Below are 12217 nucleotides of genomic sequence, written 5' to 3'. Positions count from 1 at the left end.
CCAGTCATGGCCAACTCTGGGGTTGCAGCGCTCATCTCGCTTTATTGGCCGAGGGAGCCGGCGTACAGCTTCCGGGTCATGTGGCCAGCATGACTAAGCCGCTTCTGGCGAACCAGAGCAGCGCACGAAACGCTGTTTACCTTCCCGCCAGAGTGGTATCTATTTATCTACTTGCACTTTGACGTGCTTTCGAACTGCTAGGTTGGCAGGAGCAGGGACCGAGCAATGGGAGCTCACCCCGTCGCGGGGATTCGAACCGCCAACCTTCTGATCGGCAAGTCCTAGGCTCTGTGGTTTAACCCACAGCGCCACCCGCATCCCTCAGCTATTTCTTGACCCCCCCAAAAAATTTTATCAAAGAGATTAAAGAGGAGCCTACAGGGATCCCTGGCTTCATGTGAGTGCACGAGGATAGTGAGGAATGTATTTTATCTGTTTAGCTTGTGTGAAGATAACAAGCAAGGAAGGAAAAACAAAGAGGCACCAGGGATGCTTTATTCACTAGATGAAGTGGAAGGAAACTGTCAATGGGGAGATAAGCTGGGCCATAGTATCAATTCTAACTAGCATCACTTCAGGCATTCCAAGAGCCATCTTGGACCTGTTTGAGGGAAGAGCCGTGTAGCAAGGGCTGCTCTGTCCTCCTGACTTGTCATATGCTCTGCTACTGGATATGCACTGGTCAGGAAAAGCACTTCCAGGCATGGACTGCTGTTTATCAAGGGGCAGACAGACAGAGCCATCACTGACATAGTATGCAACTCTGCCAACTGTTGCTTTTCCATCCTCCCTTGCATTCCTTTTTCTTCATGTGTCACATTCTTTTTAGACTGTGAGCCTCAGGGCACACACCGTTTTACAAGTGATTTTTGTATTCTGCTCTGAGAGCCTTTTTCATAAGGTGAGGATATAAACAAATAATAGGTAATACAGTGGTACCTCGAGTTAAGAACTTAATTCGTTCTGGAGGTCCATTCTTAACCTGAAACTGTTCTTAACCTGAAGCACCACTTTAGCTAATGGGGCCTCCCGCTGCCGCTGCACCGCCACCACGCAATTTCTGTTCTCATCCTGAAGCAAAGTTCTTGACCCAAGGTACTATTTCTGGGTTAGCAGAGTCTGTAGCCTGAAGCGTCTGTAACCCGAGGCACCACTGTACCTGGATGCTGTGTTGGGTTTTAAACAAGCATTTGTATCCAGCTGGGACCATGATGATCTTCCCTTGTTGGTGTTCTTATGGGAAGGGAAGTGGTGAAGCCTCACAGTGGGCTTTAGTCATTTGGCAGGTGACCAAATAGGTTGTCCTTACTGCTTGGGGAATTGTGTGTGGAGGGATGCATGTGCCGAACAATATGTTTTACTGTACTGATCTCCAGAAACATAAAATACTGCTTTGGCTCTCCTTTTGTGGTATAATCAAAGCATTGAACTTTCTTATTTTCATTAGGCTGTGGTAACTTAAGATATGCTAATACTTGGAGGGCCAAAGAAAAGGAGCTGTTGATATTGCAGAACAAAATGAGAGCAAAATGGCGGCAATGATAGAAAGGGTATCCTGTTAGTATGTGTCATCATTATAGAGTGCAGATTGTTTCTGAATGTGGCACTGAATTTTCGTGTAGGAAAATGTGACTCATGTTTATGTAAAAAATTACGAAGAATATCAGAAGAAAAACAAAAGACAGTTTAGCCCAATCTGAAAAAAACTCCTAATAACTTAGAACATTTCTAAAGTACAGAGTACAAAGAGAACACATCACTTTTAATTATGGTTGGATGTTATCCTTCACAGTTCATTGAAAATCTAAATATTCTAAAATTGTGTGTTTGGAACAGAATCTGAGCTGTTTTCAGATGACTCAGCAAAGCTGTACTTTTCACCCACTCTGTTGCCCCAGGAGCCTATCACTGAGGAATATCAACATCTAAAGAAATTTGTGGCCTAATTTTTCAAAGCAAGCATGCTAGATTTCTTTCAAGCTAAAATAACTCTTTCTCCTTTTCCATCCATTGGGGCCTCCAACTCAGTAGCAATATATGTATTCCACCTATAAATGCAATAGGAGAAAGGGGGTTGACTTTCAAGAAATCCAGTTGCAATGGAGTTCTCAGTGAAACAGATCCGAGAGGTGTTTCGACCCCAAGCCATGTAGGGCCTTGAAGGTTAAGACTAGCACTTTGAATTGAGCATGAAATCTTATTGGGATTCAGTGAAGTTGTTTGGATGCAAGTGATCTATGACTTCTTTACCTGGTCTCTGTTTGCTGACTATCTAGAGTGTTTTGGATTAGTTACAGCTTCTGAATTTTCTCCAGGGACATCCCCACCTAATATGCATTGCTCCAATCCAGTCTAGAAGCTACCAGGAAAACTGTGGCAAGACTTGATTATTAACCAAAATCTCAAACAGGAATGGAAATGTGTAGAAGAATACATAACCAAAAGATGCTCCAACAAGAATTTATTGATATGGATAGACTGATTTCACAAAGTTAAGTTAAGCTAAGCAGATATATGATTGGATGTTTAATCATTAAGATACAAAATTACATTCTCAATAATAAAGTTACAAAATAATAACAAGGAAGTCATGCACGGGTGGAGGGAAGACACAGGGCAAGAAATAAGAAATGGATAAATGTTGGTACATAATGAAATGTGAAAATGTGAATTTACGAATATAATGCATATGTATCATTATTTAAAGATTTCATATATGTATTGCAACCTTAACAATAAATAAATAAATAAATAAATAAATAAACAAACAAACAAACAAATAAATAATGAAAGGAAGGAAGGAAGGAAGGAAGGAAGGAAGGAAGGAAGGAGAAAGAAAAAACTGTGGCAAGACTTTTTCTGTCCAGGAGGGGGTCAGAGTCAGCGTATCATTCTCAGTTGATAAGAGATCCTTGGTGACACAATGACTGCTTGACCTTCAAGTGATAGAAATGAATCTGAGAGATCTCCCAGGGGAGATTTCCCAGGGGAGAGATCGGAAGCCTGTGATCACTGACATATTGTTGTTGGGCAATGCCAATGAAAACCACCCTTGTGCCAACTTTGACAATGATATCCACAGCTATCCAAAGGTATGGAGAACCAATGGGAAAACCATTTCCCAAAACGTTTGCTCTGATCTATTTTTTAAGAAACCCAATGATTTGTTTGTTCATTTGTGGGAAATCAAATGACTGAGCATTTGTAGTGAGGCACTTCAAATATAGAAAGTGGTCCACAGCTGTTTATCTTCTGGGTCTGCTCACTTATTTTGCAGGTGGCCTTTCTGGAAAGCTCACCCGTGATCTGCCACCCTTGGTAACAGTACAGCAGCAACTTGCATTCTTTTCCAGTGTGTACATACCGATAAGCCCTTACACTTCCCCCCTTGGGTTCTGTCATTTCCCAGTATGTGTTCTCTTCGAAACATTATTTCCTGTTATCTAATATCTGCCAAATGTCTTGGGGAAAGTTAATGCTCCAATCATTTGGATGCATTAGTAATTCTTACCAAAACCCCCCAAAAAACTCAAATCCTATCCCAAACCTGTAGAAAGCAGTGCCAGTCTTATTTGCAAAATTCCAGGCAAGTTTCCAGCACCTGTTACAGCTTCAGTAGAAGAGGATGCTTGGGACTTTTGAAATAAACTCTTGATATATCTTATTTAGAATGACCGCTCCCCGCTTAAAACGGGGGGCGCCCTTTGCGTGGACGCGTGCAGCCCCTAGATCTGGAGCGGCCCCAACAGCATAGGCTTGGCTTTGCCTTCCCCCAGGTGGGATACCTGGAGGTCTCCGCCTACCTCAGTCAGTTGTCCAATCCCACCTGGGGGAAGTGTTGCCAAGGAGACCAGGCCAGGTAGGGGAGGGATTACCTGCCCACACAATAGAGGGAGGATCTTACCTGGGAATCCTCATTTGGCTCCAGAGCTTCTCCCACCCTACCCACCCTCAGTTAATGTCTTATTTTGCAGGTTAACTTTTCTTCACAGGTTTTGCAGGTCAATTTTGCTTCACAGGTATGCGGGCGCTGCTACGTTAAGGTCGCTGTTAAAGGGCCGGAAAGGAATTTCCCTGCATTGGCAGGTTTCGCCTTTCCCGTAGCAAAACGTCACAACTTTGGCAGTATCAGGCCTTGGGCAGAATCCTTTTGTCCATCTTTCTCTTTGCGGCGGCAATACCAGGGTTCCCCGTTAAAGGGGTTTTTGAAGGGAGGCTTTGGCCGTACACCGAAAGGTCGTCATTGCTCTCCCCTGCGGCGGCGTAACGGGGGCGGCTATCTCTGCTTGAATATATGTTCTCCAGAGTCGGCCTATCCCCCCCCACACACACTGGATAACCCTGATGCTCCCTAGGTCCCCGGCTGGGGACTGGGGAGGGAGAACGCCCAATGCCTGAGCCAAGGTCTACCCACATTTGAAATTTAATAAAGTTGTGGCCAATTTAATCCCATAGCACATTGTCTAGAGTCGTTATTCCACATGACGGGGGGACCGCACGGGATCTGGGGACTCCACCTGTCCACGCAAAGAAAGGGGTGGGGGAACTACAGCAACTTTTTGCATTATGAACTTCTGTTTTAAAAAATTCTACAGTTTTAATGGGCACAAGGGATCTTCAAATAACACCATTTTGGAATCTGTGAGACTCATTAGAAAGCAGAGACGTGATTCACCATTCGTTCAAGAACTGCTTTGTTTATCAATCTGCCTCTGGAACCTGACAGCAGTAATCTATTTTAACAATTAAAATGTTCAGTACGAGATGGACAGCCAAATGTTCAATGCAGTATTTAGAATGGGAACCTCAGTGAACTGAAATCGTGTTCGAACAGTCCCAACAGGATGTTTAGATGGTATAACATATCCAACAGGTACATCATGATCTACCGTTAGATCACTGGACGTCTGTGGTAGATCACTGGTAGATCATTGCCTCACCCCAAAGAAGCTGAACAACTGTGGCTCCCCTAATAAAAGCTCAAGATTTTACCTACTCCCTGAAAACAACTCAACAACTTTGACCCGAACCCCAAGAAAGGGGGTAGATCACTGCCAGTTTTTAACTCTGTGAGTAGATCACAGTCTCTTGGGAGTTAACCACAACATGTATAAGTCAACCAGAATCAGAGGCAGCATTATTCTAAAAACCAGTTGCTGGAGATCATAGTGCCCTTGATATGGGCTCCAGACCAACACCCAACACTACTCTAACATCCCTGGGTGTCTGGACATACCATCTCACATAGACACTTGTTATAATGTCTAACTGCAGCAGTTACCTCCCATGTCTGTCCAGCCCTTTTGCCATAGGTGAATACTGTGTCTTGTCTCAACTCATTCTTTCCTCCTCGGTAGTGGGAAGCTACGTCTCCCACGCACAGTGGAGGCAATTGTCTACCACCCACAGGCAAGTAAGCTTTTTTGTCAGCTAAAACCACTAACTCCATTCCAGTAATTGCCACTAGTGGCCAAACATGCATGAGCATGATTTCCACATAGAATCACGGGCCAAATGCATGGTGCAGCCGCAATATGTCACTACAACCTCGAGGAGGAAAGAGGAAGTGTGTGCTGTCCACTGGTATACATCTAGTTTTCAGATCATCGCAAAATTCCAGCATTCCTGTGCAAATGAACATTCACGAAATATCTGTTGTTTTAAAAAGTAATTTGCAAAACCTTTGATGCTAATGTTGTTTTCCTGCCTAGATGGCGATTGAGAATTCTGTCCACAAAGCCCTCCACCCCAGTTACATTGGCTTCAATTTGAACCATACCTTTTATACCTGAGAGTAAACTCCACCAAATTCAGGAAGATGTATTCTAGCAAAATGCATTCTTTCAGCTTTCAGAGGGCTTGTGTTTTTCGTTCCCCAGGAGTCTTCAGTACCTATTAAATGAAGCGATAATATGATTTTCGTAATGTCAATTATGACACGTACAGCTTTTGGGCTGCCACCTTTCTCAGAGGCATTAATTGGATGCACCAAACTGACTGGCTACAACAGAGTGAAGTACATCAGCTGGAAAGCACTTTAGATGCTGACCTCTCGGGAGCTGTTTACCCATTATAGCAAAATGAGGTGTGTGTATTAATGCTAAATTCTCTTTTATTGAGTAATCATGCTCAATTGTTTATGTGCTTGTGCTGCATCTCCCAAGAGTTCTCATATAATCTAAGGCAAAAGTACAACCCTCTTCTGGCTTCAGAAGACTGTGTATTGCTATATTTTAAGATATTTGGATAGGTCCTGTTTTAATATTTGCATACACATTCTCAAATCTGCTGTGTGATTATGCTAATAGCCAACAGCATTGCAGAGTAGCAGACATACACATTCAATGTGCATTGCAGCCTAAGCTCCATAGCTACAACCGGCAAGCAGCCAATTTGGATTTGGATTTTGCTTCTCTTTTTTTGGTCAGGGACCAACTCAGTGGAAGATTCCAGGTATGCAGCATGCATTATTGGTATCTATTTAGAAATTATTTGGTTCATGCTTCCATTCTGTTCCACACACAGCTGCTGGGCAGATTGCATCAGCTGAATTGTCTTTAGAGCAGTTGTGCAAAACGTATGACTCACCAAAGCGAATGCAACTCACCCAGCCTTTTGCTATGGCCCCTAGGCAGGCAGTTGTTAGGGACATCTTAAAAAGCAGAGACATCACCTTGCCAACAAAGGTCCGTATAGTTAAAGCTATGGTTTTCCCAGTAGTGATATATGGAAATGAGAGCTGGACCATAAAGAAGGCTGATTGCCAAATAATTTGATGTTTTTGAATTATGGTGCTGGAGGAGACTCTTGATAGTCCCATGGACTGCAAGAAGATCAAACCTCTCCATTCTTAAGGAAATCAGCTCTGAGTGATCACTGGAAGGACAGATCGTGAAGCTGAGGCTCCAATACTTTGGCCACCTCATGAGAAGAGAAGACTCTCTGGAAAAGACTCTGATGTTGGGAAAGATGGAGGGCAAAAGAAGGGGACAAGAGGACAAGATGGTTGGACAGTGACCTCAAAGCTACCAGCATGAGTTTGACCAAACTGGGGGAGGCAGTGGAAGACAGGAGTGCCTGGCGTGCTCTGGTCCATGAGGTCACGAAGAGTCGGACACGACTAAACAACTAAACAACAACAACAACAACAGGGCAGAGGAGGAATGGTGGAGACTGCCTCCCCAGCCTGACCCTTCCAGAGAAGGAGACAGTTCAGAATTACAACATGGGTTGGTTTGAGGGAGGTTACAGCTCAGAGGCAGATGGGGGGAAAGCTGGGAAATTATGGGAGAGGAGGTTGAAGAAGAAGGAGCACCCAGGGGGGCGACAGTTGATGGACACAGTATCTTTAGAAAGCATTCCAGACCCCGCTCTCCCCAAACCCAATGGGCATTGAAAGTAGGAGAGCAGAGAGCTCAGAGGCACAACTCAGCCACTGTAGTGCTGGGAGAGACGGAGGGGGTGGAGTTTCAATCAGAGCAATGCCATTACTCCAAGTAGATGCATTTCTAAGACTTTCTCTGTGAATATTGAATAAAAGCAGATGGTAAGGACTTTCCCTTGTCTTGTCCATTCCTGGCAACCTGCCATGGGGGTTGGTTCCTCTGCTGCCTGACAGCAGTGTGACCAGTTCCCCCTCTCAGGGCAGAGGGGCCAAGGAGGTACCTTCCTTTCTCCTTTCCAAAGCGTAGTAAGCACTGGGCTTTGGGAAGGATGCTTGAGGGCTCTGATGGGGTTCAAGAGTCTTCATGCCTCCAAAGCTTATTTAGCACCTGTACAGCTTTGGAAAAGAGACAAGGGCTCTGGGACCCTGCCAGAGCCTCATGTCTCCTTCCCAAATCCCAGCACCTCCCTTACCTGGCTTTGGGAATGGGGCTTTGTTCGGGGGGGGGGATCAAATTTTGACCTCACACAGGTCACCATATTACCAAGGTCTGCCCCTGAGGACTGGATGCACCAGGGCAGTGCTTGAACACTAACAATTTGCCATGCAAGGGCAGAAAGATGGTGAGATTTAAGAAATGAAGATGTAGAAAAAGGAAAGGAATAAAATCAAATTCCAGGGAATGGAAAGAAAATGGAAGACTTTTCTGAAGTTCAAGTTGAGATTCTTGGAACTTTTTCAATCTGCTCTTTTTATTCCCTTAAGTTTCTTGACTAAAGCCATGAAATAAACCAACACAGAGAAGAGGCTGGAATAAAGTATCTAGCCAAGGCTTAAAAAGTTGGGAGGACAAGCCTGGAGCAGTCTCACAGGAGAAGGTACAGTGGTGCCCCGCAAGACGAAATTAATCCGTTCCGCGAGTCTCTTCGTCTAGTGGTTTTTTCGTCTTGCGAAGCAAGCCCATTGACGGCTTAGCGGATTAGCGCTATTAGCACTATTAGCGGCTTTTAGCAGCTTTTAGCGGTTTATCGGCTTATCGGATAAGCAGCTAAGCGGCTTAGCGGCTTAGAAAAAAGGGGGGAGGGAAAAAAACCCGCAGGAACTCGCAAGACATTTTCGTCTTGCGAAGCAAGCCCATAGGAAATTTGTTTTGCGAAGCACCTCCAAAACGGAAAACCCTTTCGTCTAGCGGGTTTTCCGTCTTGCGAGGCATTCGTCTTGCGGGGCACCACTGTATAAACCTTCACCATAGCCTCCTGAGCGGAAGACTCAAGCAAGTGGCGACTAAGAGGGATATAGTTAAAGGAGCAGGTCTTTCTGAAGGATGTGGGATCTAATTAAATTAAATCGATTAAATTAAGTTAAATCAAGAATTATTATTTTTAGCAAAGTAGAAACATTACTTGTTGTTACTTAGCCTGCTTAGATTTCTTTATAATTTCGGAGAATCAGTCAATGTTATAGAGGACACCTCTTCATCAGCTGAAATGTTCACTGCTATTTGATCTCATGTGACATGAGTTAGGTCTCTTATCATATGCAGCAAATATTTGAGAATTAAGTCCTCTGATAGTTTTTAATTATATGTCCTTAACTGACAACAACTGAACCTTAACATTTCATTTTTTGGAGAGAGAGAAAGTTAATATTGATTGGATGACAGCCATATCACATTAACCCTTATGAACTGTTTCATATGTATGGTGTGAGATGAAAACTAATGATGTTAAAGTCATTTTTACAAAATTCTTTTAAACGACTAGAAGGACGGGAACAAAACATGGCCAGATATCTGATAGGAAACTGCAAGATAATTACTGACTATAATTACTTATGAAGCACTATCCTTGAAGATTTCAAATTAAAATGCCCTTAATGTGGGGTCAAAGATCTTCTCAACCTTATGAAGTCATACTATATTGCTGGATACCCCCATATGCCTTTCTCTCTCTCTCCTTACTTTAAATATGTAATGTTAAATTATGGTTTGTTTTTTTAAAAAGTCAATATATTGGGGGAAAAAATACTGACAAGAATGAAGCTATTATCAGACACTGAACTCATCAAGGTTCACTTGGGACACCAAATAATGCTATCTAATTAATTAGAATGACAGCAAACTGTGTGACACATTTCTTATGGCTGGCTGATTTAACATTCTTAACCCTCCTGTTGATTAGAACTCACATGTTTTCAACAGGGAAAAAAGGATGTTATTCAAATCCCAACTGGTGAAAACCACTATCAATCCGCCCATCCATCTTCCTAGTGATTACTTACTTACCTTTTATTTATTTAAATGATGCATAGGCTACCTTCCTGGAAAATGCAGTAGCAGAATTAGACAAACAGAGCATTTTTTTGCTGGCATGCACTACAACACTTCGAATTATTTCCAAAATTGAGCTAGTTTAATCAAGCTGTATGCTGCCCAAATTAGAATGGACACACATAGTAGAGTCTGTCCTTCTATGTTAAGCTGTAAAATGTTTTGCTTCCTCCCAAATGTGTGTGTGTGTGTGTGTGTGTGTGTGTGTAGCAAAATATTGAGGCAGGCTGCATACCTTGCAGTGGGACAACTTGTTTGTATACAGCACAGAGCCTGGCACATAATGTCATTGTAGAGCCCATTATGTGGGGCTTCAACTCTAATTACGTGGATTCTCCAAGAGGAATTTGGTTGAAAGCCTCATGCTTGAAAAATGCGTGATTCGATTTCATGCCTGGGAAGACTTATGAAAAATAGTGTACTTTTAATATACCTCTAGTATATTTGATGAACAGAAGGAAGGGCACTATATCATCTATGCATTTCAAGTTTACCTGAGCCAAGTCTTTTTCTTTCATGCTTTGAATTGTTTGGTGTTTTGGTCCAGTTGTTGTAAGAGACACAAGGTGGAAGCTGGCATAAATCAACACAAATGCTGAGTATTTTGTGAAAGCTTGAAATGACCTTGATTCACAACCAGAAATCAATCTTGCACTAGCTTCATACACAATCTTCCTTTCCGTGTGCATTCAAGTTGTGCAAAGAAGGAGGCAGTCACAAATTCCACAGAGCTCACCCAAACTTTACACAAGGACATCTAAAGTGGGGCAATGGATCTTGCCCATGGATTTCTGCCACATTGCATCCATAACGACTTTACTTGGAATAAACAAATTCCACTTTGTTGGACCGAGGTCTAGTGGTCTGCACACACAGAAAAAGGACAAAAATAGACTTCAGCTGTAGAGTACTTAGGTGGAAGAACAGACTGTACTGGTAACATTTCATATTGCAAATGAGAATCAATTTTTGAATGCTCTGTTCTGTAAACAAAAATCTATTTCAAGTAGAAATCTGATGGGGTAGTGAGACGACTGGTCTACAACTTTTCTTCTTGAAGTACTAGGTTTTTATGGTTTTTATTTGTCAGGGTTTTGTGTTGTTATTTACACTGGGCATCGTTCAAAAATGACACCCATTGTCTGAAGTGGTATAGTCCCCTCTGTTAACACTGCATGAAGTGGTATAGTTATCTCCCACCCCAGGATTCTGTTATTCCACTCTGCTAGTTCTATGGACTGGGACTTTCTTCCAGGAATGTGAGCATGGGATTGCAGCCTTCGCTATCCTGGCTAATAATTGCTGTATTGTTCCTGATACATATCCAATTCTCTGTATCTATCTGCAAAGAAAAGTCAGCTTTGGATAGCAGTTAAGGTACTTGGGTTTTAGAGTAACAAATATACTAAATTAAAGAATGAGACAAGGAGGAGCACAGAAAAAAATAGACATTTTGCAAGTTTGCATTAAAAGTGCTATAAAAGAGAGGCTGCAGTTTTTAAACATTTACAGCTATTGGGGGTTATTCAGCATATTGAAATGAGGTCTACCTAGAAAGAGACTCAACTTTAGCTGGTGTTATTATGGATATCCCAACTGCTGAGAGACACTACAAATCAACCAACCAAAAATTAGTATTTGTTGTTATTGTTGTTTAGTCCTTTAGTCATGTCCGACTCTTCATGACCCCATGGACCAGAGCACACCAGGCACTCCTGCTTTCCACTGCCTCCCACAGTTTGGTCAAACTCATATTCGTAACTTCGAGAACACTGTCCAACCATCTCGTCCTCTGTCGTCCCCTTCTCCTTGTGCCCTCAATCTTTCCCAACATCAGGGTCTTTTCCAGGAAGTCTTCTCTTCTCATGAGGTGACCAAAGTATTGGAGCCTCAGCTTCAGGATCTGTCCTTCCAGTGAGCACTCAGGGCTGATTTCCTTAAGAATGGATAGGTTTGATCTTCTTGCAGTCCATGGGACTCTCAAGAGTCTCCTCCAGCACCATAATTCAAAAGCATCAATTCTTTGGCAATCAGCCTTCTTTATGGTCCAGCTCTCACTTCCATACATCACTACTGGGAAACCATAGCTTTAACTATACAGACCTTTGTCGGCAAGGTGATGTCTCTGCTTTCTAAGATGCTGTCTAGGTTTGTCATTGCTTTTCTCCCAAGAAGCAGGCGTCTTTTAATTTCATGACTGATGTCACCATCTGCAGTGATCATGGAGCCCAAGAAAGTAAAATCTCTCACTGCATCCATTTCTTCCTCTTCTATTTGCCAGGAGGTGATGGGACCAGTGGCCATGATTCATTTTTTGATGTTGAGCTTCAGACCATATTTTGAACTCTGCTCTTTCACTCTCCTTAAAAGGTTCTTTAATTCCTCCTCACTTTCTGCCATCAAGTTTGTGTCATCTGCGTATCTGAGGTTGTTGATGTTTCTTCCAGTAATCTTAATTCCGGCTTGGGATTCATCCAGTCCAGCCTATCACATTATGAATTCTG

Source organism: Podarcis erhardii, assembly GCF_964252035.2.
Source record: "Podarcis erhardii genome assembly, chromosome: 9".
Taxonomy (NCBI): Eukaryota; Metazoa; Chordata; class Lepidosauria; order Squamata; family Lacertidae; genus Podarcis; species Podarcis erhardii.
This window is presented reverse-complemented; position numbering follows the sequence as displayed.